The following is a 16,957-nucleotide window of genomic DNA, read 5'->3' as shown; positions in this document are numbered from 1 at the left end:
TGATTTTGTGTTGAAGTGTATGATACATTTCATTATGTTTACTGTGTGTCAAACAAAATTCTCATTTTTAAAATGCTGTGCTTTGATAACGTATACCTCTCTTTTCTTTGTACTTGTATTCCTAAACTACTGTAAGCCAAATTTTGAGACTTCTGATTCTATACCTATGACATTTTACTTTTAAAATATGTTTGCTTCAAACTTGATCTCATGGTTCAAACTCTAGCTGTGATTTAACTGCAATTAGGTTCAAATACTGAGCTTTAAAACTGTGTACTTTTACATTTTAAAAATCTCTTTAAATTTAAAAAAATTATCAAAGCCTCTACTTTCTTTATGGATAATATATTCTAAATCAACACAATATTTTTGTATATTCATAATTTTATTATTTTAAACTTTTGTTATTCTTCAATTTTTTGTTGTTGCAAAAAACTTTTCACTTTTAAGCTAAAGGCATAATTAAAGGATGATTTCTAGTTCTCTGGGAATATTAAATGATCGGAATTCGAACATATTGGTGGCTAGATACATACCACCAAAGCAAGCACTGATTTATACAAAATTGTTAAAGCCTTGTTGGAGGCTTTAACTCCAACAGTTAAACTTTAACTCCAACAGTTGCATGGAGATGGCGGATGAAGCAACAGAGAGTGCTTCTTGATACGATCAAGGGCCTCCTCTCCTTCCTGATGGCAAAACAATCACTCAGTTTCTGTTTGCATTTTCAAGCCTCACCACCTGCTTCAGAAGTGTCCCACCTCAAAGAGATGCTATTTTTGGCCCCAGACTTAGCGAAAACATTGGCATCCTTAGTGCTCAGAATTGAAATGCTGCTTTTCAGTGACATTTTAATACTTCTCTGTTCTGCCACCCAGATCTACTCCTGGGTGACTACTCCTAGTCACACATCTGAGTACAGAATCAGGTTGTTTTGTGGAGATATTTTAGCATTCACTTCTGAAAGCACCCTTCTTTCTTTGCAGTATTGCTGGAAATTTGTTTTTTTAATATCTTTTAATTCAGCTTTACTAAGGTATAATTGAAGAATAAAATTATATATTTTAAGATATGCAACTTGACGTTTTGTTATGTAGATATAGATTGTGAAATGATCACTACAATCAAGCTAATAAAAATATCAGTCTCCTCATATTGTTAATATTTGTGTGTGCGTGTGTGTGTGCATATGTGTGTTTGTATGTATGTGGTGAGGTGAGAACATTTAAGACCTACTCTCTAAGCTAATTTCAAATATGCAATACAGTATTGTTAACTATAGTTAACAGGCTGTACAGTAGATTTTGAGAACTTGCACATCTTCATATGTAATTGGAAAAAGCAAACTGCTTTTATCATGCTCTACACTTAAAAGACTTTTGTGACCAGATGCATGGAAGCTTTATCCCCCACCGAGCAATTCTACAGTGCATACCACCTGTCCTATAATTCAGTTCCAGAATTATACCATGTCCTATAATTCAGTTCAATTCAATTAAATTCTTAATCTAATCAGAGTTAGCACAAACACCACAGTTTAAGAGCTTAGTCCCACAAGACTGTCCCCATGTGTGATGCCAATTGGAAACCCCAGATTATCACCTATGCTTGAGACCAACCAGCTATAAATTGAAGGTTCCCATGACCCTCTCTTTGGGTGCTGTTATTGCTAGAGTAACTCACAGAACTCAGGGAAACAATTATATTTGCTGATTTTTATAAAGGGTATTACAACGGATAGAAATGAACAGCCTGATAACGAGGTACACAGGACAAGTATGGGGGAACAGGCACAGAGCTTCCATATCCTCTCTGGGCACGTGTCCACCACCACCTTCCCAGGACCCCCAAATGTTCAGCAACCCAAAGCTCTCTAAATTCTCTTTTGTAGGTATTAATGGAGGATTCATTGCATAGGCATGATGCCTAAATCATCGGTCATTAGCCATCAACTCATCTTTTAACTCCTCTTCCTCTGAAGCTCAGGGGTGGGGCTGAAAGTTCCAGTCCTCTAATCACATGGTCAGTTCTGGCCCGCCAGCCCCAGTGAGCCCCCCATCCTTCCATCATCTCATCTCATCCACCATACATGAAGACACATCATTATAAAAATTCAAGGGTTCTAGAAATTGTGCCAGGAAGCTGGACAAAAATATATATATTTCTTATTATTTTACAACCTGAATAACTAAATATTAGCACCTCTTGACAAATATATTTTCCTTGTTCCCTCCTCTGAGTCTCTGCCCACCATGATTCTACTCTGTGCTTCTAAGAGTTTGACTATTTTAGATTCCACATATAAGCGAGGTTATGTAGTATTTGTCTTTCTGTGCTTGGCTTATTTATTAAATATAATGACCTACATTTCCATCCATGTTGTTACAAATGACAAGACTTCATTCTTTTTTATGGCTGAATAGTATCCCATTGTGTGTGTGTGTGTGTGTGTATAAATATAACATATATATATTATATATATAACATTTTCTTTTTCCATTCATCTATTGATGGACATTAAGATTGTTCCATATCTTAACTATGGTGAATAGTGCTGCAATAAACATGGGAGTGCAGATATTTTCTCAACATACTGATTTCATTTTCTTTGTATCCGTACCAAAGTAGTATCACCGGATCATATGTGTTATGTAGCCTTGAAATATTCCAAACATTTACATAGTTTGCTGCATCAGTGATATGTTTTTCTGTAACAAGAGCGAGCAGTGTTTTCTTCCCTCCTTTCTGGAATGTAAAGACTTTTCAGACTCCATGTGTAAGAACTTGAAGCTACTCCCCCACCGCTCAGGAACTCCACCTCTTCTCAGGAATGTTACCCAACACTTCATCAGTCCCTGTATGTTCGTAATTGACCTCAACTACTGTATTTCAAAATATACCTAAACTCAAGTGTTTGATAGACACTTTGAGAGCTTAGGCCTTGACAGACTGCACTTGGCTGGACGCTTCTCCGAATAGCTAGAGCTCAGGCTGTGACAGGTCTTGGGGCTTTGAAGCCTTACCCACCACCATCAGAACTGCCCCCTGGTATCAAGGCAACGTATGTGTCTTCATGGATCTCTGCTCTATTGGTCAAGCCAGTATCTCCTGAGAAATCGCCCATAAAAAAGAAACATTTTAATCTTGAATTAGACTTTACTTCTAGTAGAGGACTGCTTCCATCCTAACTGAGCCAGTAAACTTCAATAATTTTGGAACTCATTCACTATGCAGCTAATATACCTCATTTATAAAGTGTGTTCCTGTGAGGTCTTATTTTCTTATTCTCCCCATCTTTAAGCCTTGTGAACCAAAGAAAACAAACTCTTTCTGTTTGGCAATAAACCATGTGTTCTCTGAAATCATTCTTTGATCATCTCTTTATTTTCACAGTGCAGAACAATATGATAGCTCTGTTTTTAATTGTTTGAAGAACCTCCATACCATTTTCCATAATGGCTGTAATAATGTACATTCCCAACAACGGTGCATAAGGGTGACCTTTTCTCCATAGCCTCACCAACATTTGTTGTCTTTTGCCTTTTAGGTAAAAGCCACTCTAATAGGAGTTAGGTAGTATCTAATTGTGGTTTCAACTTGCAGTTCCCTGATAATTAGTTATGTTGAGCACCTTTTCACATAGCTGTGCCATTCCTGTATCTTCTTTTCAGAAATGTCTGTGCAGGTCTTTTAACCATTTTCTGCTGGGGTCATTTGCTTTTTTTCTATTGAGTTTTATGAGTTCCGTATATAATTTGGATATTAACTTCTCATCAAACAGATGGATTAAAAATACGTTCTTCCATTCTGTGAGTTGTCTTTACACTCTCTTGATTGTCTACTCTGCTGCTCAGAAGCTATTTAGTTTGATGCAAACCCACTTATTTTTTTCTTTCATTACCTATGTTTTTGGTATTATATCCAAAAATTAATTCCAAGAGAATATCAAGAAGCTTATTAATTAGGTTTTCTCCTAATAGTCTTACAGTTGCAGGTCTTACACTTAAGTCTGTAGTCAGTTTAGTTTATTTTTGTCTATGATATAAATTAAAGATACAATTTTCTTCTTCTGCATGTGCATATCCAGTTTTCACAACATTGCTTACTGATGAGATTCCTTTTTCCTATTTTGTGTGCTTGATAATGTTGTCAAAGGTCGGTTGACTAGAAATGCATGGATTTATTTCTGCTCTATCTTTTCTCGTTCATTAGTATTAAATGTTTGTTTGTATGCTAGTACCATACTGTTTAGATTACTGTCCTGTGAAACATATTTTGAAATCAGAGGTGTTTTGCCTCCAGTTTTATTCTTCTTGCTCAGGATGTCTTAAACTATTGGGAATCATTGTGATCCATATGAATTTTAGAATTTTCTATTTTTGTAAATAATGCAATCGGATATTGATAGGAATGGTATTGAATCTGTAAATTGGATTAGGTGGTAATATGAGTTGGCTGTTTCCTGATCTAAATATCATCCTGAATTGTGGTTTCCATACTCCCCACATGATGTGAGAGGGACCCAAAGTGAGGTAACTTAAACAGGGGGCATTTACTCTCATGTTGTTCTCCTGATAGTGAGTGAGCTCTCACGAGGTCTGATGGTTTTATAAGGGGCTTCCCCCATTTTGCTTGGCTTTTCTCTCTCCCATCGACATGTAAAGATGGATGTGTTGCTTTCCCTTTTGTCCTGATAGTAAGTTTCCTGAGGCCTCCCCAGCCAATGTGGAACTGGAAGTCAATTAAAACTCTTTCCTTTATAAATTACTAAGTCTCTGGTATGTCTTCATTAACAGTGTGAGAACAGACTAATATAGATAGTATGAACATTTTAAAATATTTGGTTTTCCTGTTCATGAATACTGGATGTCTTTCCATTTATCTGTGTCACCTTTAATTTCCTTCATTAATGTTTTGTAATTTTCATTGTACAAGTCTTTCACTGCTTTGGTTAAGTTTGTCCCTAAGTATTTTGTTATTGCAATTGCTATTGCAAATAGGAGTGTTTACTTAATGTGCTTTTCAGAAAGTTCACTTTTAGTGTATAGGAATGTCAGCAACTTCTGTATGCTGATTTTATATCCTGCAACTTTACTGATTTTAAAATTTATTAGTTCTAATAGTTTGTTGTTGTTGAGATTTTAGAATTCTTTCATATAAGATTATATCATCTGCAAACAAAAATAATTTTACTTTTTCCTTTCTGATCTGGATGTTTTTCATTTTATTTTATGGTTTTTTTTTTTTTTTTTTTTTTTTTTTTTTTTTTTTTTTTTTTTTTTTTTTTTTTTTTTTTGCCTAATTGCTTTGAGTAGGCCTTCCAGTTAAATAAAAGTGAGAGCGTGCATCTTCAGCTTTTACCGAATCTTAAAAACAAAAGCCTTTATTTTCCTCATGGATGATAATTTTAGTTGTGGGCTTCCTGTATACGGCATTTACTGTGCTAAGTTATTTGTATATGTATTTTTGAGAATTTTTATTGTGATTCAATGTTGAATGTTGTCAAATGCCTTTTCTGCATCTATTGAGAGATCACATAGTTTTTGTCTTTTATTCTGCTAATGTAGTATATCACATTGATTGATATGTGTATTCTGAGCCACCCTTGCATTGCAGTGACAAATTCCAGTTGGTCATGGTGTATAAGTCTTTCAGTATGGTATTGAATTTGGTTTGCAAGTATTTTATTATATATTTATGCATGTATGTTCATCAGGGATATTAACCTGTCATTTTACATTCTTATGGTATCTTTGGCTTTGGTATTGGGGTGATGCTAACCTCATAGAGTTTGGATATATTCCCTTTTGTTCTGTTTTATGGGGAGAGTTTAAAAAGTATTTTATTTAACCTGTGTTACCTACAGTGACAGAACTAAATATATATATATATATACACACACACACGGAAGCTTATTAAGGGGAACTTATAAAGGGGAGCTTATTAAGTAGTAGTAACTCACACAATCACAAGGTCCCACAATAGACCATCTACAAGCTAAGGAGAAAGAAAGTCAGTCTGAATCCCAAAGCTGAAGACTTGTAGTCTGATATTCAAGAGCAGGAAGCATCCAGCACAGGAGAAAGATGTAGGCTGAGAGGCTAAGTCAAGCCTTTTCATATTTTTCCACTTGCTTTATTCCTGGCTACACTGGCAGCTGATCAGATGATGCCCTCCCAGATTAAGGGTGGGTTTGCCTTTCCCAGTCCACTGACTCAAATGTTAATCTCCTTTGGCAACATCATCACAGACATACCCAGGATCAATAATTTGCATCCTTCATTCCAATCAAGTTGACAGTATCAGCCATCACAGTATTGGTATTCTTGAATGTTTGATAGAATTCAGCAGTGAAACTATCAGGTCCTGGGCTTTTCTTTGTTGAGAGGTGTTGGATTACTGATCCAAATGGCTTATTTCTTATTGGTCTGGTCTGTTCAGGATTTCTATTTCTTATTTATTTATTCATTTATTTTTATTTATTTATTTATTTTGAGACAGAGTCTTGATCTGTTGCCCAGGCTGGAGTGCAGTGGTGAGTTTTTGGCTCACTGCAAGATCTGCCTCCTGGGTTCACACCATTCTCCTGCCTCGGCCTGCCGAGTAGCTGGGACTACAGGCGCCCACCACCATGCCTGGCTAATTTTTTGTATTCTTAGTAGAGATGGGGTTTCACTGTGTTAGCCAGGATGGTCTTAATCTCCTGACCTTGTGATCCGCCCACTTCGGCCTCCCAAAGTGCTGGGATTACAGGCATGAGCTACCGCACCCATCCTCTCTTTCTTTGGGATTCAGCCTTGATAGATTTTATGTTATTAGGAATTTATCAATTTATTCTAGGTTATCCTATTTGTTGACATATAGTTATTCGTAATAATTCCTTATAAACCTTTTATTTTTGAGGCATACATTGAAATATCTCCTCTTCCATTTCTGATTTTACTTGAGTCTTCTGTTTCTCATTTTCCCTCACTTTACATTTTTTTCTTTTGTAGGTAGTCTAACAAAGAGTTTGCCAATTAACCTTTCAAAACACCAACTTTTAATTTTGTTGGTTTTTTTGTATTGTTTTTCTACTCTCTATTTTAATGGCTTTTTGCTCTAATATTTTCAGTTTTCTTTCTTATGCTAACTTTGGGATGAGTTTGTTCTACTCGTTATATTTCCTTCAGTTGTAATGTCGAGTTGTTTATTGGAACTCTTTTTTTTCTTTTTTAATATGCACTTATCACTATATAATTTTCTTGAAGTTCTGCTTTTACAGTGTCCCATATGTTTTGGTATGTTATGCTTTTGTTTTTATTTGTCTTAAGATAAAAAAAAAATCCTTTTGGTTTCCTCTTTAACACAATGGTTGTCCAAGAGTGTTTGTTAGTTGTCGAATTTTTTAGTTCATTACTGCTATTGATTTCTAGTTTCATTCTATTTTGGTCAGAAAAGATACTTGATATGATATTGATACTTTTACGCAGATAGGGGACATCTAAGACCCTGGAGGGCTTGAGGGTAGGACAATAACCTGTCCTACTTTTTTCACAGAAACATGGTAACAGAGGCACCAATGGACCAGAAGCCTAAAGTTACACACTGGTCTTACTAGGGACCTGTCTGGAGGTATAACTGAGTCTGAATTTATGTTCCTTATGTAATCTTCGGTACCATATATAGGAGTCAGTGCTTATAAAAAAATAATAAGAAACCTCTTCCTGATCAACATGGATATTGTTTCCTCAACAGTCACTGCTGTGGTAGCCGGTAGACATTGCCTAACTCCTTTAGGAAAGTTGTTTTAGACAACATAATTGCTCTAGGCTTTCTTTTTGCCTAATTTGGGATAACGTGTGCAATTGCCAACACCTCAGTGATTATACAAATACAAACAGAGGAGTTCTGGAAGTATGCCCACTAGTTGCAGACAGTGGGGCTAGCTGAAGGATCCTTCTTTGACCTCTTTGGCAATCTTACTTATGTCACTGGGATCTTGGGCCAGATTGCTGCTACAGGCAGGCCTGATCATCCTGTTTGTGGTGGTAACCCTCCTGGGCCTAACAAAGTATATTTTGGCTATAGTTCAATGATGTTGCCCTGAGATTGTGTCAGTCAAGGTGTTACATAGATCCAATGAAGCAAATCTCCTCCTTCAGGGATGAGGAGGCTGGTGGGAATATAAAATGTACTACCTTTGCTAAGGGAGCTATCTGGGTCTGGTTATCAGGTGAACTGCAATTCTCCCCTCTCATCCTCCTCTACAGTTTTAGTTCTCAAGAATGACTGTAGAATGTGCTGGGTATGTAACATCCTGAGCCAGAGATAATCTGACTGGAATAGTTCTGGTTCACTTGCTGTCTCTTGTTTCCCTAGAAATAAGATGTCCTTTAACACATTAGCCCATGTTGTCACGTTGCCCCAGGTGTTAGGTTCCCTTTGGTTACAAAATTCAATGTGGCTACCTTCTAGGGTCTCTCAGCTGTGGAGAAAGTGGGACCTGGGCAGATGAGACTCCATCTACTCTGGACAAATTTCCTGAGCCTTGAGGAATGAGTCCCAGGGTTCTGCTATACCTTGCTGCCTATCTGTGAGTAGTCAAACCACTTCATGTAACTTAGTGTATGTGTAGGTGTTCTGGCTTACCAGACTTAGACAAGCTGGTAACCAGTGTACAGTGAAATTGATTTACACTTGCGGCCAAAGAGATTTCTTTTGGTGTGGAGCTGTGCTGGCCCAGAAGATAGCATAATAACAGTAAAAATGTTTCCTACCCTTGTCTATGCATTTGTCCTCAGTTTTTGTGTTCCCTTGGGTTGCTACAGCTTCTGAGATGTACTTCAGAGTATTCCCAAAGCTATTTTCATTAGCAGACAGTTGTTAAATCATTGATTTTGTGGATGGATGTCACCTAGGACTTCCTAGTGCACCATGTTGCTGACATCCTATTTTATGTTCTTTATTTCCAGTGGAATTTAGAAGAGAAGAAAGGTGCCGGAAGGTATTTGCTTATTTACTTTGGATTAACTATGCTCTCATATTTCCCCAGGATCTGATAAATAGATAGTATATGTGTAACATGTTGTGGAGGCTGTCGTTGTAGTTATTGTTACTCATAATATTTATGTTTTTGAATTACCAGCTTCTCTTTGGCAGTATCTTCAAAAGATTCTATTAAACTTGCATTTCGGAAGCCTTCATCTTGTTTCTAAATTATAAGTTCCTAATTATATACTTATGTTCAATACTAGACTTATACCCAGAAGAAAAATTAAACATAATAATGATTACATAGAGTTCCCTTCAAACTGCAGGGACAATAAATTATGGCATCTGTAATGAAGGGTAATTGTTTTCTAGTCAAGAACCCATCTGTTATTATATTTTAAAGCCTTTCCTCAGATTGTTCATCTGTGTCAAAGGACTAGAATTAATCTTACCTCATTCCACTTTCAGATATCAGTAATTAGAAGAGATCTTTAAATATTATAGCTATTGAATTATATTATCAGTATTTTATTATTCCTTTTCAGAAAGTGAAATATCTCCTGTTGAGGAGATGGGCACTTAATTGAATGCTTAAAAGGATATTTTTCCTAAGATTTTCTTGAAGCTTACTATCACTTCTTTTTTTTTTTTTTTAAATTTATTTATTATTATTATACTTTAAGTTGTAGGGTACATGTGCATAACGTGCAGGTTTTTTACATATGTATACTTGTGCCATATTGGTGTGCTGCACCCATCAACTCGTCATTTACATCAGGTATAACTCCCAGTGCAATCCCTTTCCCCACCCCCCTCCCCATGATAGGCCCCTGTGTGTGATGTTCCCCTTCCTGAGTCCAAGTGATCTCATTGTTCAGTTCCCACCTATGAGTGAGAACATGCGGTGTTTGGTTTTCTGTTCTTGTGATAGTTTGCTAAGAATGATGGTTTCCAGCTGCATCCATGTCCCTACAAAGGACACAAACTCATCCTTTTTGATGGCTGCATAGTATTCCATGGTGTATATGTGCCACATTTTCTTAATCCAATCTGTCACTGATGGACATTTGGGTTGATTCCAAGTCTTTGCTATTGTGAATAGTGCTGCAATAAACATACGTGTGCATGTGTCTTTAGAGCAGCATAATTTATAATCCTTTGGGTATATACCCAGTAATGGGATGGCTGGGTCATATGGTACATCTAGTTCTAGATCCTTGAGGAATCGCCATACTGTTTTCCATAATGGTTGAACTAGTTTACAATCCCGCCAACAGTGTAAAAGTGTTCCTATTTCTCCACATCCTCTCCAGCACCTGTTGTTTCCTGACTTTTTAATGATTGCCATTCTAACAGGTGTGAGATGGTATCTCATTGTGGTTTTGATTTGCATTTCTCTGATGGCCAGTGATGATGAGCATTTTTTCATGTGTCTGTTGGCTGTATGAATGTCTTCTTTTGAGAAATGTCTGTTCATATCCTTTGCCCACTTTTTGATGGGGTTGTTTGTTTTTTTCTTGTAAATTTGTTTGAGTTCTTTGTAGATTCTGGATATTAGCCCTTTGTCAGATGAGTAGATTGCAAAAATTTTCTCCCATTCTGTAGGTTGCCTGTTCACTCTGATGGTAGTTTCCTTTGCTGTGCAGAAGCTCTTTAGTTTAATGAGATCCCATTTGTCAATTTTGGCTTTTGCTGCTGTTGCTTTTGGTGTTTTAGACATGAAGTCTTTTCCCATGCCTATGTCCTGAATGGTACTACCTAGGTTTTCCTCTAGAATTTTTATGGTATTAGGTCTAACATTTAGTCTCTAATCCATCTTGAATTAATTTTCGTATAAGGAGTAAGGAAAGGATCCAGTTTCAGCTTTCTACTTATGGCTAGCCAATTTTCCCAGCACCATTTTTTAAATAGGGAATCCTTTCCCCATTTCTTGTTTCTCTCAGGTTTGTCAAAGATCAGATGGCTGTAGATGTGTGGTATTATTTCTGAGGACTCTGTTCTGTTCCATTGGTCTATATCTCTGTTTTGGTACCAGTACCATGCTGTTTTGGTTACTGTAGCCTTGTAGTATAGTTTGAAGTCAGGTAGCGTGATGCCTCCTTCTTAATCACTGTACTTGACAAGTCAACCTTTTAATCAGAGCCTGATAAATCTATAACATAAGAAATTACATTGTTATGCAAATGTCCTTTGGACAATGGATACTTTAAAAACATATAGGCTGGGTGCAGTGGCTCAGCCTGTAGTCCCAGCACTTTGGGAGGCCGAAGTGCGTGGATCATCTGAGGTCAGGAGCTCAAGACCAGTCTGGCCAACATGGTGAAACCCCATCTCTACTAAAAATACAAAGATGGCCAGGCGCGATGGCTCACGCCTATGATCCCAGCACTTTGGGAGGCCAAGGCGGGTGGATCACCTGTGGTCAGCAATTCAAGACCAGCCTGGCCAGCATGGTAAAATCCCATCTCTACTAATAATACAAAAATCAGCTGGGCGTGGTGGCGCACGGCTGTAATCCCAGCTATTCGGGAAACTGAGGCAAGAGAATCTCTTGAACCCGGGAGGCAAAGGTTACAGTGAGCTGAGATCGTTCGATTGCACTCCAGCCTGGGCAATACAAGCGAAACTCCAACTCAAAAAAAAAAAAAAAAAAATTGGTCGGGCACGGTGGCTAATGCCTGTAATCCCAGCACTTAGGGTAGCCCAGGCGGGCGGATCATGAGGTCAGGAGATCAAGACCATCCTGGCCAACATGGTGAAACACCGCCTCTACTAAAATACAAAAAACTAACCCGGTATGGTGGCTGGTGCCTGTATTCCCAGTTACACCAGAGGCTGATGTAGGAGAATCACTTAAACTCAGGAGGCGGAGATTGCAGTGAGCAGAGATTGTGCCACTGTACTCCAGCCTGGTGACAGGGCGAGACTCCATCTGAAAAAAAAAAAAAAAAAAAAAAGACAAAAAGAAAAATTAGCCAAGCGTGGTGGTGGGTGCCTGTAACCCCAGCTTCTTGGGAGGCTGAGGCAGGAGAATCGCTTGAACCCAGGAGGTTGAGATTGTAGTGAGCCGAGATTGTGCCACTGTACTCCAGTCAGGGTGACAGACCAGATATCCATCTCAAAAAATATATATATAAAAAATATATTTATTTATATATGTATATATATACACAAAAAATATGTATATGTATGTATGTATATATCTCTTCTAAAATAAAACAAAATTTTTAACAAATTAAAATGTATTTAGCTTTATCAAATATGGGAATGCATATCTGAAATGGCAAATGTACCTAAATAAGTATGTACATTTGTGTTGTGAATACAATCATGGCAACTGAAAATTAAGAGTTGTAAATTATAGTTGATTATAGTTTCTATTACAAATGAAGAGTAATGAATAACCTTATTTAGAATAAAATAGAAAACAAAATCAGAAACTTTAATAAACTAATAGTGCTAAAATTTAATGAATATATTTTTCTGTAGCTTAGATAATACTTTTATAGTGTTCTTTTTAAAAGTGAAATGTATTAAAGAGCTTTAAAAACAAATTTATAAAATGCAAGTCTATGATGTTGACAAGTTTATCTCAATTAATATATATTTTGTTGAAACTCTGATTACTTCTCTCAAACATTATCTACACCATGAATCTATTTTGAGGTAGTATAAATACATGTAATTTTCAAGGTGCGTCAGAATGTTCTTTGGGAAGGCTGTAGGACATCGGGAATGCACAGGACTCTCATCAGAATCTTGGTACTGGGTAAAGTTTTTATAAGGCAAGGAATTGATGCAATGAAGATGCAGAGAGGAATCTTTGAAAGAGTCTCACAGTTCCTGTTCATTCGCCCAGTCATTGCCAAGACCATCTATGAAGATTCAAGACATCCCTTCTAAAAGAGTGGCAAGTGTTTGTTGGGGGAAAGTTTGCTTTCTCACTTCTAGAAGAATAATGTTGGGCGCTGTGCCTCATGCCTATAATCCCAGCACTTTGGGATGCCAAGGTGGGTGGATCACCTGTGGTCAGCAATTCAAGACCAGCCTGGCCAACATGGTAAAACCCCATCTCTACTAATAATACAAAAATTAACTGGGCGAGGTGGCACACGCTTGTAATCCCAGCTAATCTCGAAGGAGAAGTCTGTGGTATATCTGTGCATAAAATAAAGGTAGAAAATTTTTAATCATAGCATGGAGCTATTATCATGTGGCTCATGGGCTCTGAATAGGGATATCTCTTGGTGTTTGATTCTCATTTGATGAATTCTGAGGCTGAATACAATTCCTGTCACATGAAGTGTATGTTTCCTATGCTGTAATAAATTAACCTGAACTTTGTGGCTTAAAATACATATGTTCTTTGATAGTTCTGGAAGCCGGAAGTCTGACATCAGTATCACTGGGCCAAAATCAAGGAGTCAGTAGACCCTCTTCCTTCCAGCAGCTCTAGAGAAACTATGTTCCTTGCCTCCTCCAGCTTCTGGTGGCCACCAGCCTCCTTTGGTTTGTTATTGCATGACTCCAGTCTTCAAGGTCAACATCTGTAAATCCTGTGCTCTGTCTTCACATCACCATCTTTTTTCTGTGTGTGTAAAATCTTCTGTCGCCTTCTTATAAGGATAGATGTGATCTTACTTAGGACCCACCTGTATGATGTGGAATAATCTCCCCATTTCAAGATACTTAACTAAATCTCATCTGAAAAACTCTTTGTCTTTCTGCCATATATAATAACATAAAAATTCCAAGAATTAGCGCATGGATATCTTTGAGAGGCCATTTCCCACCCCCCCGACTGCATGGGATCATAAAACATGGCCCAATGAGAAAAAAAATATTTTCTTACACCCAAGGCTAGGATTAAGATGGAGAAATGGATTTGAGGAAGGTATCTGGACTTCTATGCATTGAAAGAACTTTATGAAATGTCTGGAAACAAGAATTGGGGTGTGACCAGAGGCAGAATTACTATAAAGCTTTAACTTCAGGACAGGTCATTTACCAGGGACTTAGAGTGCTCCTAGCCATCTGTGCACTTGGTCAAATGTGTATTTTCTTATTTAAGATCCCCCTAATTTTGTGCATGGCCTGCCACACTAATTCTGGATATGCCCACCCCAATCCCTGTGTGGGAACCATTACTTCCACTACCTAAGAAGCATTGCTTTCATCCCCAAATGCAGTGAGTCATTGAAATATATACCAAAATGTTAAGAGATAAGTGAAGTATTAGACTTAATAAGATAAAAAGAACAAATTGTTTAAAAAAGAAAAAAAAAGCATATTTGAAAACAGTAGCATAAAAATTCTAGAAATAAAAGATGTGGTAATTAAACTAAAATCTCAATAGAAAATACAAAAGACAAATGCAAATTGCTCAGTAGTATTTAAATAATAAAATATTTGAGTTGAAATGGATAAAACCTGTTCCAAAAAGGGCTATTTATACAAATAATCTAAAACGTAAGTTTGGAGTGAAACTGAAGATCTCGAAAGACAAAATCACACAGTTATTTGGCATGGAAATCTAGTTTCTCCAGCATTTCTACTATTTTTAGTACTATGTCAAGGTGAGCTTGGGAAAATATATGTTTGTATCTCATATATATTTATAAAAATTCAATTTCAGAAAAAAACAATGAGAAGAAAAACAAAATATAATGAAATTGTTATCATTGGGTAGAAAGTAAATAGGCTAGGATTAAAGAGATGAAAAAGAAAACAAGAATTCTCTATGCGCAACTTGACTTACAGTTTTTACTTTGAAAGAATGTAACTATTTTATGTATTTCATAAAGAAATGGAGAAAAAGAAAAAATCTAAAACTTGAATATAAACTAAAACAAATTAGTTCTACATCAAATTGTCAACAAAGATAATTATAACAAGTGACTTAAAAAAGGCATGCATATTGACTGTAAATGTTAGCACAGAGTACAAATAAGCATGAAAGTAGTTAAATTTCATTGAAGAAACTTATTTTAACATTGATAATATCATTAGCATTGCCATTTGAAATGATTGTATGTGTGTGTGTATATATATATATACACACATACTATTGTAGCATAAATAAAAAAGGCAATAGACTGTTTTTAAGAGCTAAGATTTTCAGTATAAGAAATAAAACCAGAAAATAGTTTAAAGTCTAAGAAAATCATTATAATATTAAATATTGAGTTATTAATTCTTTAAGAAAAATGTGTGTTTTTTGGATCTTCATTGAAAAGGCCTGGAAACTTATATTGTAAAACTAATTTGCATGCCAAGAATCCAGACTGTCGTCTCTAACTACCACTTTTTCCTAAAACTATTAAGGTTGGTGGGGGGAAATGGAACATTTCTAATATTAGACTGAAAAGTTAACACTCGGCTAAGGAATCTTGTGGCATAAGAAAATAGAAAGCCACTGGGATCATGCCAAAAAAGGACAGAGGAGCAAACTTGAAGGAAATCTCACTGAGAATGGAATAATTTGAGTATTACAATATATAAAGACTGACATTTATTGAAAGATATCAAGTATCTACAATCCATTTTGGTTTCTAAGGAATGAACTTCTTACTCTCAAAATTAATAAATAAGGGGAAAATTAAGCCTATAGTCTCCCTTTCTTGTAATAGTCTTGTAAATATTTTTCTTCATAAGAAACACAGAGAAAATTAATCATCTAAAGAAATAATACGTCTAGTCAATCATTATAAGTAGATGATGCAAGAATTTGGTAAAATTTGATAAGACATTTTGTAGTCATTAAGTCATGTGATAACACCTGAATGTGCTGATCAATCTTAGCATGGCTTAAATTGCATCACATATATTGGTGAATATTAATGTGGTGCAATGGGAGTACAGAGCACCACCTATGAATTATTCTTGCAAAAAAAATATGGCCTTATCTTTAGAACTACACATTTATTTTTTCAAGTAAGAAAAGTTACAAGATAAAGAACTCTCTAAGGAAGAAATCAAATATATCCCGAAACTGCCTATACTAGGGATTCAAATTCTCCAAAGCTACATGGAATGGAAAAGGAAAAAGGAAAGAACAAAGTGATTGGTTCAGATTAACACATTTTGAGAAACACGACATATAAATTCATATCATGGGCCTTGTTTTTGTTTCTATTTGAATGCATCAATTCTGAACAGACATTTTAGTTAATTGAAAAATTTGAATATGAACTAGGCCTTAAAATATGTTAACCTAATATCATTTTTTATTGTGCTAAGCTTGATAGTGACATTGAGATTATAACAAAAAAACCAAAAAACTCATGCAGTCGTAATATGTATTGAACTACTTGCTTGTAAAATGAAGCATCTGGAATATGTTGGCTTCAACTAGACAAAAGGATATGAATTAACATTTTAGTTAATATTGGAAAAATGTTTATAATTCTCAAAACTGGGTTATGGGTGTATGTGTTCATTTTAAAATTTTTACTACTCTTATGTAAGTAGAAACTTTCATTATAAAAAAGAACTGAGAATGACATATTACTACACAAAGAAGCAATCATTTGACTGACAGTAGATTTTGTAGCTGCACTAATAATGGCCAGAGATACTGGACTACTGTAATATCTTCAAAGTGCTGATGGAAAATAGCTGTCAATCTAAGATTCTTTACTCATTTACGTATTATTCAAATTTGAACATGATATAAAGGTGTATCATATGCTAAGACATTGTACAATAAATGCAAGGAGGGAGAGTCAGTAGTAGTTATACATTTGATTAATAAAATATATACTTTTAAATTTAAAAGTTTTCTGAGTTACTCAAATAAGACATCATTAAAACTTTTTTTCAGAATAATTCTAATGTAATACAAAGAATAAGTAAAATTGAAGCACAAAAGGGCAACTATGGAGAAATTCAATGCACATTAGCTTTAAGAAGAGTGATAGCTAAAAGGGAGTACAAAGTGAAGTGTGTTTTTTGTTTTGTTCCGTATTTACATTCTTCTGAAAGC

Source organism: Macaca thibetana, chromosome 1 (assembly GCF_024542745.1).
Source record: "Macaca thibetana thibetana isolate TM-01 chromosome 1, ASM2454274v1, whole genome shotgun sequence".
NCBI lineage: Eukaryota > Metazoa > Chordata > Mammalia > Primates > Cercopithecidae > Macaca > Macaca thibetana.
The sequence above is the reverse complement of the archived record's forward strand: the minus strand, read 5'-3'. Positions refer to the sequence as shown.